Source organism: Camellia sinensis, chromosome 3 (genome assembly GCF_055761805.1).
Source record: "Camellia sinensis isolate YWXY chromosome 3, ASM5576180v1, whole genome shotgun sequence".
Taxonomy (NCBI): Eukaryota; Viridiplantae; Streptophyta; class Magnoliopsida; order Ericales; family Theaceae; genus Camellia; species Camellia sinensis.
This window is the reverse complement of record NC_138963.1, coordinates 54,612,064-54,620,732: the sequence shown is the minus strand read 5'-3', so window position 1 is coordinate 54,620,732 and position 8,669 is coordinate 54,612,064.

Below are 8,669 nucleotides of genomic sequence, written 5' to 3'. Positions count from 1 at the left end.
TGTTAACTTCAACAAGTTCCTCCACAGGTTCTCCTCTGACCAGCTCGTCCTCGTCTCGGACGTCAAGCCCTTCGATGATCATGGCCTCTTTCAGCTTGACTTTTTTGAGTAAGGCGACATAACACTCCTGGGCCACGGTCTGTTCTCCTTTGACAGTTCTGACGCCGAGATCGGTAGGAAATTTGATGGCAAGGTGATAGGTGGATGTGATGGCTTGGAAGGCGTTTAGGGCTGTGCGGCCAAGGATGATGTTGTAAGCAGAGGGGCAGTCGACCACAAGGAAGGTGAGCAACTTAGTGGTCTGCCTTGGGTGTTCGCCAATGGTTATAGGTAGATCGATGGATCCGATGGAGGTCACACGGTCGCCGATGAAACCGACCAGAGGGGTTTGGAGAGGAGACAAGCTTTCTTCCCCAATCTTGAGCTGGCGGAAGCAATTGAGGAAGATGATGTCTGAAGAGCTGCCGTTGTCTATGAGAACTCGTCTGACCTTGTAGTTGGAGAGGATGGCGGAAATGACAAGGGGGTCATCATGTGGGTAACGGACTCTTGCACAGTCGGTGTCCGTGAAGGTGATGGGTTCGATCCACTGTTTTGACTGTTTGGAAGGTCGGTCCACTGTCGCCACTGCTTTGTCTGAGCCCTGCCTTATTTTTCTGAGCTCTGCCTTCTGAGCTGAGCGGGATGGTCCCCTGCAAGCAAGGCCGCCTAAAATGACTCTGATTTCTCCGACTGGTGGAGGGGGATTGCCTAGAGGTCGAGGCTGTGACGGTGGGCGATCATGGCCTTGGTTAGGTGGGGCTTGGTTTCGGGGTGGTGTATGCCGGCGATTGTTCCTGGGAAGGTCGGTTATTTGCCTCTGCTGAGGGCGGGTGTCTGTGAATCGGCTGAGGCGACCCTGACGTATAAAGGTCTCGATCTGATCTTTGAGGTTAATACACTCGTCGGTGGTATGGCTATGGTCTTGGTGGAAACGGCAGTATTTGGACTGATCTTTCCGATTGGAAGGGTTTCGTGAAGGCAGGGGCCACTTGAGAGGGTAGTCCCGCTGGATCTGATTGAGGACGTGTTCCATGGAAGAGTTGAGTGGTGTGTACCGCTCGAACCGACCGGGCGGTCGGGTCGGAGCCGACCGGTCGGCTCGGTGGGGTCGGTCATTATAGTGGGGTGTTTGGCTATTATACTGGGCGGTCTTGGGTTCTGAGTCTTTCCACTTGTCTCTAGGGGTCAGATTTTTAGTGATTGGCTCCTGCCGAGCGGCCAGGGAATCTTCAGCATTCATGTACTTCTGGGCTTTGGATAGTAGGGCTACCATGGTGGTTGGAGGGTTTTTGGAGAGGGAGAAAAGAAAATCGGACGACCGTTGGCCGGCCATGAAAGCCGTGAGGATGACCTTGTCGTCGTTCTCCGCTACTTGAAGGGCTTCGGTGTTGAAGCGGGTGACGAAGCTGCGGAGCGACTCCCCCTCGGTCTAACGAATGTTAAGGAGTTGGATGGCTGGGCGTCTCTGACGCTAGGCTCCGATAAAATGGCTTAGGAAAGAGTCACTGAGGTGTTGAAAGGTGGAGACGGAGTCCGCCGGTAACTGGCTAAACCACAACCGAGCTGATCCCTTCAGTGTCACGAGGAAAGCTCGGCACATGATCTCGTCAGGGAAAGCATGGAGGATCATGAGGGTGCGGTAGGTTTCCAGATGGTCGACTGGGTCCGTCGTGCCATCGAAAGAGTCAATGGTGGGCATTTTGAACTTGGCGGGCAATGGTTTGTCTCGGATGGAGGCAACAAAAGGCGAGTTGGCGGTGACTGAGGGCTTGTGCTGAATGTTCTGCATGACCCCTTGTAGTTGGAGCTTCATAGCTCGGAGTTCAGCGTCCCAGAGGGGAATGTTGTCGCCATGGTCGGTCAATGGAGGCTGGACGCTGCTGGCTTCCCTCTCAGGGGCTAGTGCCACGACTAACGGGCGTGGGGGTGGAGGTGGTAGGCTCATATGTGGAGGAGGGGGAGGTTGTAAACCTTCTGGGTTGAACGGAAGGGGTTGTGGAGCAGTGTGGACCGGGGTTCTTTCTTGGTTTGATGGAATATCTGAAGGTGGAGCGGGGAGGTTTCTTTGGAGTAAAGCACTGATTAGGGCCTGGTTTTGCTCGGCCATGCGGTTAATGCTGTTGGTAAGTTCGATGATGTACTGTGGTGGGTTGTTTGGATGGGGAGGGTCTGTTTGATGATCGGCGGTATTATGGTGAGAAGCCATAGACCTAGTCATGACCATACACCTGGACGGGTGAGAGGAAAAGATAACAGGGAGAAAGGGTGGCTCCGGTGATAGTGAACACAACTAGCGCACGAATAAACCACAATTTCCCACAGACGGCGCCAACTGATGATGCAGTTCGTCCTGGGTGGATGGGTCGGGCTGGTCCAAGCTCTTCAAGTTCCGATCCAGGCGGATGATTCCACCAGATGACCTGCAAGCAAGTCCAAAAGGGAACGGGGTAGTCCCCTAGTGAACCCTCCGGCAAGCAAATCAGTAGAGGAAGAAGGAAATATAGAGAGAAAGAGAGATAGAAAAGCTTAACCTTCCTCTTGTCTTTGATTCTTGCTTATATCCTTTGGTAATCATTTCACTGTCCCTTGCGACGTGCCCCCCTCCGCCGAAAGCCTGTGCCGTAGCTTACCTTGTTCAGGGTGAGGGGGATCTGTTTCGACGGAGAGGTGTTGTCATAATAAATACTGTGATGAGCTGCATTAATGGTGATGTGTTGTGGCAATAACTCTGCAGATCTTTGTCTGCTGATGTGGCCTGTGTTTCACCTGCCATGTGCCCGAATGTCATTGGCCCTTTATGCCCAGATGGCCTCCAGCTGTCCTGGGCTTTGCCAGCCGGGTTATGCTATGGGTCCCAAGCGATGGGTTTGGGGTTGTTTGCTGTGGGCTGTAAGCCTTATGGGCCTATCCATGTCAATAACAATTTTAAATGCTATCATATAGTAGTTGTAAATATAATAAAAATCCATTCCAACACCAATATTGGAAACCTAAATCCTATAAATGCAACAAACACATTTTCATCCATCACATACAAAATAATATCATCATTGAAAAATAACTCATCACCACAAATTTCAAGAAATAATAAAATTGTCATAACATTGTCTTAATAAAGTACCAAAACACAATCTCTCACTATGTTCAGAAAAACAAAAACAAAAACTTAAAGTCATAATGTCGATATGTACAAGACATAATAAAACATTCAAATTCCTTATCTGCATCCACAAACTTCCAAGCTAACTTCTATTTGTCTCATCTTCTTTCCAAAGCTAATAACTACAAAACAACAATCAACATGTCACATTAAATATAATCAGTTTAAAAATAAAATGTATATCGTTAAAAAGGAAAGATAGAAAGAAAATTATATCCATAAACAAAGTATTTTGCACCTAATGCTTATATCTCTACTCTTTTTTCCTTTCAAAAGCATGTAAGGAAATACAAATGACGCAATGAATGCAAAGGAGAATTGCCATTAAGAATTTTTTGAAAAAAAATTTAATTTTTTACCAGTACATGCAAGCTTTATGTTTGTGTGCGTGTGTATATAATTTTATATTTAGTTTTTTGCAAAAGGTTCAAACATGTACTCACTAATTGCAATTCTGTGATAGAAGTTGGAAAATTTCTTAAATATTCTAAAATGCTGGGGTGTCACAGATCCATCCAAAAAAAATTTAGAGTTGGCAACATGGTGGCGTGTAATGGATATGATGATGTGATGAAAAGTATTTGAAAATCTTTATTTTATGCAGCTTTGTCAATTTCATTTAGACATAGATGTGACTGTTATGAACTTAAGGAGATGGTAAAAGTTTGGGCAACGTTTTGGTGAAGACAACACAAGAGATATTATTTTTCAGCATTGATGATTGCTAGTCTTGGAATGTGGGAGTAGGAGGCACGAAAATTAGAAGGTTATTCAAGTTAGATTGGATCTTATAATGGTCATATATAATGAGAAGATCATATTATTAGAGTAAAAAAAAAAAAAACAATAATGCAATAAAGAAGGAGAATCATAATATACATGAATTTTCAAAAAACTAAATATAGTTCTAATAAACAGCAAAGCAATATCTAAATCAAATAAAAATACATATAATAAATAAATAACTAAACTAATAGAGTTTGACGAAATATCAACCACAAAATTTGAATAAGCTAAGCAATCCCTCTCCTTCCCTCCCATAGGAAAAAAAGAAAAGAACTCTTCTATAGTGTATAATGGAGTATGTTAAATGCTTGACAAGGAGCAATCTTATATTAATTTTTTAAAACCTTCACTAGCACATTCTTCATCGACAATTTTTTGTTTCTGTATTTACTAAATTTATATATGAAATGATGTCATAATGTAATTGATATAATTTATCACTTAAATTTCTTGCTTTCCTCTTGATATTTAAATTAGCATTTGTATGTATCTTTATATGTTTATTTGGCTAACACAGTCAGTTACTAGTATAGGAATATAAAGATGAATAGCTAATCATTTTTATAGACCTGGCTATATTGGGGCTGGAAACTTTGGCTTTATTATAGACAACAATGTACAATAATATATGGAAGTTTTTTTTGGAGTGTATACCATATGTCCCAATTACGACCTTTGTGGTTTTGGTTATGACATATTATGGTGTTAATTATAATTAGGTTATGACTTGGTTATGTACATCGTGTTCTTAGTTATGATTCATTGTAATGTTAGTTATGACATTATTTTGATTATGATACAAAAAAAAAAAAAAAAAGTCTTTAGTTATACCTTTTATGGTGTTTGGTTATGACTCATTTTTTATTTTTTATAGTTATGACTGAAAATGCTTTTGTTATGGCATTTGTGATAATCAATCACACAAATGTCACAACTTATTTATAGTACATAGCATTACCCATAATATATATACATACACACACATTTAACATTTACAATTGGAAAATTACCAAAACAATAGAGTTTTTTTTTTTAATATTTTTTTAATTTATGGACCAGTAACAAAGAGGCTTATTACTAGCTCTTTGATAAAAATAAATAAAAATTGCTTTAGTATTCTAGATTGGGAAACTTTGATCGTGGTTAACTTACTATGAGTTTTTAAATATACATATCAAAGAATTATAATTAGACTACAACTTTCAAAGCTGTATCTTTTTGTTTTTATTATTATTTTTTTTAATAGTTGTATCTAAACACCTTGCAAAGCCCCCCACCAAAAGAAAAACTCACATAAATCACTTCAAAGTCCAATTTTAAGGTTGTGTTTGAATCATTGATTTAGATAGGAATTTGAAAATGGAAAATGTGAGTGAAATGTGAATGAAATATATATACATTTTACCTACACTTTTCTTTTTCCTTCCCAAATTACTACCAAAATCAATAGTCCAAATACACAAAACCAAATTCCATATAACATTCATTACTCGTTTCAATCCAAAGAATTGCAATTATAGCTTTAGCCATGATTGGTAGTCTAATAGATGAGATTGTAAATTATAAATATATACAATCAACAAAATCAAAACCCAATCCATATTATATATGCGAGCATCTATTTGGTGTCTTAAAACTTTTTTTTCTTTATACCAAATGTCCAATTTTCTATTCCCAAAAATAAAAAGAAAAATATTAGAGAAGAGAGTGTGACTTGAACTTTATAAATTTGATAAACTAGACTCTTCTATTTGAATTACATACAATATATAACTAGTATTTTATTTATTTATTTACGTATTTATTTATTTGACTTGCTATTTATTATATATGCAAGTTGCAAACACCATGATTAACAATAAAGAAACATCCAGGACCAAACAAAATACACACAAAAAAAAAAAAAAAAAGCACCCACTAGCCACCCAAATAAGTTAACATAGCAGCTTACATATATGAGTCCAACGAAGCCCCATAAAATGCACCAGAAGACAAACCCAAGAGGCATCTAAATAAGCACACAAAAGCAAAACAACAGGCAACAGACACAAGGACAAAACAAAGCACCAACCAGGCACCAAAGCAAGGCACCAGCAAGTCAATCGACCAAAACAACCACCAACTAAACAAACAACCCAGAAGCAGAACCAAGAAGACAGCAACTGAGGTGATACCGACAGTAACTTCCAAATTGCAATTATGGACTCTTAGTGTAGAGTTGTTCTCTTGTGTGTAGTTTGTTTTGGTTGTTAGGTCATTTAGATTTGTATCTGATCTCTGTTTTAGAATAGAGAGAGGGAGAGAGAGAGAGAGAGGGAGAGAAAGAGACACATATATTCTTAGCAACGATGGTGGATGGTTTTGGGGACTGCGTGACTACGCTTTGGGGTCTCCACGAGAATCATTACGATCAACAAAATCAACAAAATCAAAACCCAATCCACACACACACACACACACACACACACATATATATATATATATATATATATGCACAAGCAAAATCAATCTAGCCCATAAATTATACACAAAAAACATGCATGTATCAATCACTATAAAAAATTAGAGAAATAATACTTACAATCTGTTCCCAAAATCCTCTATGTCTGTTGTACTTGAGATTAATCTAGAGGATTTCATATCAAAAAAAATAAAAATAAAAAAAAATCAGAAACTATAATCAATAAATATATATAATAATTGATGAGGGAAATCGTAAGGGAGCGAGAGCATTACCTTTAAAACAACTAAACAATGAAAATGACGAAGCTTCACAGAATCGCAAAGTAAGAAGTAGTCCTAGAAGTGTTGTTGTTCATCATTACAATGAGAGAAAAAATAGGAAACTGATTTAGGAGTGGGTTTGCTGAAAAATAAGGGCGCCAGATGTTTAGCGCCCAAATTCTAGGCCTTTTCATTTTAATATTTATGATAGCATTATATTTTTATTTATAGCATTTATACATAGTAATTAAATTCTTAAAAATATGGAATATTTCACATGTATGAAAAGCTATTAAAATTATATAAAATGTTATAAAAATTGAAATGTTCTCACCAGATGCTATTTTATTACAAAATGTCACAAATGCATCACATTTTATAGCATTTTCAAAAGAATGTTATAAATTTTTTTTATTAAATGTGTTTTTTGTTGTAGTGAGTACTTTGGATCCTTAGCGTAAGCAAGTGCAGTCATGCTGTCACAATGGATGGTCACAAGGTCTGAAGTGTGTGTGATAATATCCAAATATTGAAGGAATCTCCTTAACCAAACGGCTTCCTGAACGGTAGACGAACAAGCCACAAACTTAGCCTCCATTGTCGATAAAGCGATACAGGATTGTTTCTTACTGTTCCAAGAAATAGCACCATCACTAAGTACGAAAGCATATCCTGAAGTGAACTTACGCTTATCTAAGTCTCTTCCCCAGTCAGCATCACAATAGCCAACTAGACGTAGATCTAAACTTTGGTAGCAAAGTGTGTAGTCTACAGTCTCTCTAAGATATCGTAATATCGTCTTAACTGATTTCCAATGAGCTGGTCCTAGGTTGGATTGGTAACAACTCACTAATCCGACTACGTAACAAATGTTAGGGCGTGTACACATCCTAACATACATTAAGCTCTCAACAGCATTCGTATAGGGTACACAGGCCATCTTTTCTTTCTCTTCTGGAGTCTTAGGACCCATATCAAGGCTTAGGCTCTCACCTCTCACAATAGAAGTGACAATGGGTTTGCAGCTCTGTATCTAGAATCGCTCTAGGATGGTCTTAATGCAAGTCTCTTGAGACAAACCGAGAAGTCTCCTAGAGCGATCCCTAAGGATCTTAACACCGAGCACATAGCTCGCTTCACCAATGTCTTTCATCTCAAATGTAGAGAACAACCACTTTTTAGTGTCGACAATCATCTCCTTGTCATTTCCGGCCAATAATATGTCATCCACATATAATGACAATATTAGAAAAATGTCCTTGGACCACTTAACGTATACACAGTGATCTTCATCGAATCATCATAAACCCATTAGAAATAGTGGCTCGATGAAATCTCAGATTCCACTATCTGGATGATTGCTTTAAGCCATAAATAGATTGTTGAAGCTTACAAACTTTGAGCTCCCGACCTATTGCCAGAAAGCCTTCTGGTTTATCCATATAGATCTCTTCATCCAATTATCCATTGAGAAATGCAGCCTTAACGTCTATCTGATATAGCTCTAAGTCCAACTGAACTACTATGACTAGAATTAGGCGAATAGAGGCAAACCTCACAACTGGTGAAAAGGTTTCCTCATAATCCACACCCTCTAATTGGGTGTAGCCTTTTGCCACTAAGCGAGCCTTATACCTTTCTATGGAACCATCCGCTTTGCACTTGATTTTGAGAACCCATTTGTTCTCAATAGTCTTGCGCCCTGGCGGTAAATCAACTAAGTCCCAGATATGATTTTTTTTCATAGACTATATTTCTTCATCCATTACAACACTTCATTCTTTACTAGCAGGAGATGAGAGAGCCTCTTTGAGGTTCTTAGGCTCCATCTCATCAATTGAAGCAATCATGAATGCTTCCTCCTCAATCTCAAAACGACGACGGGGTATAGCTCCACGTTTACTTCTACACAATTGAGTCTTGAGAATCCTCATCCATTGTATCTAATCTATGGGTA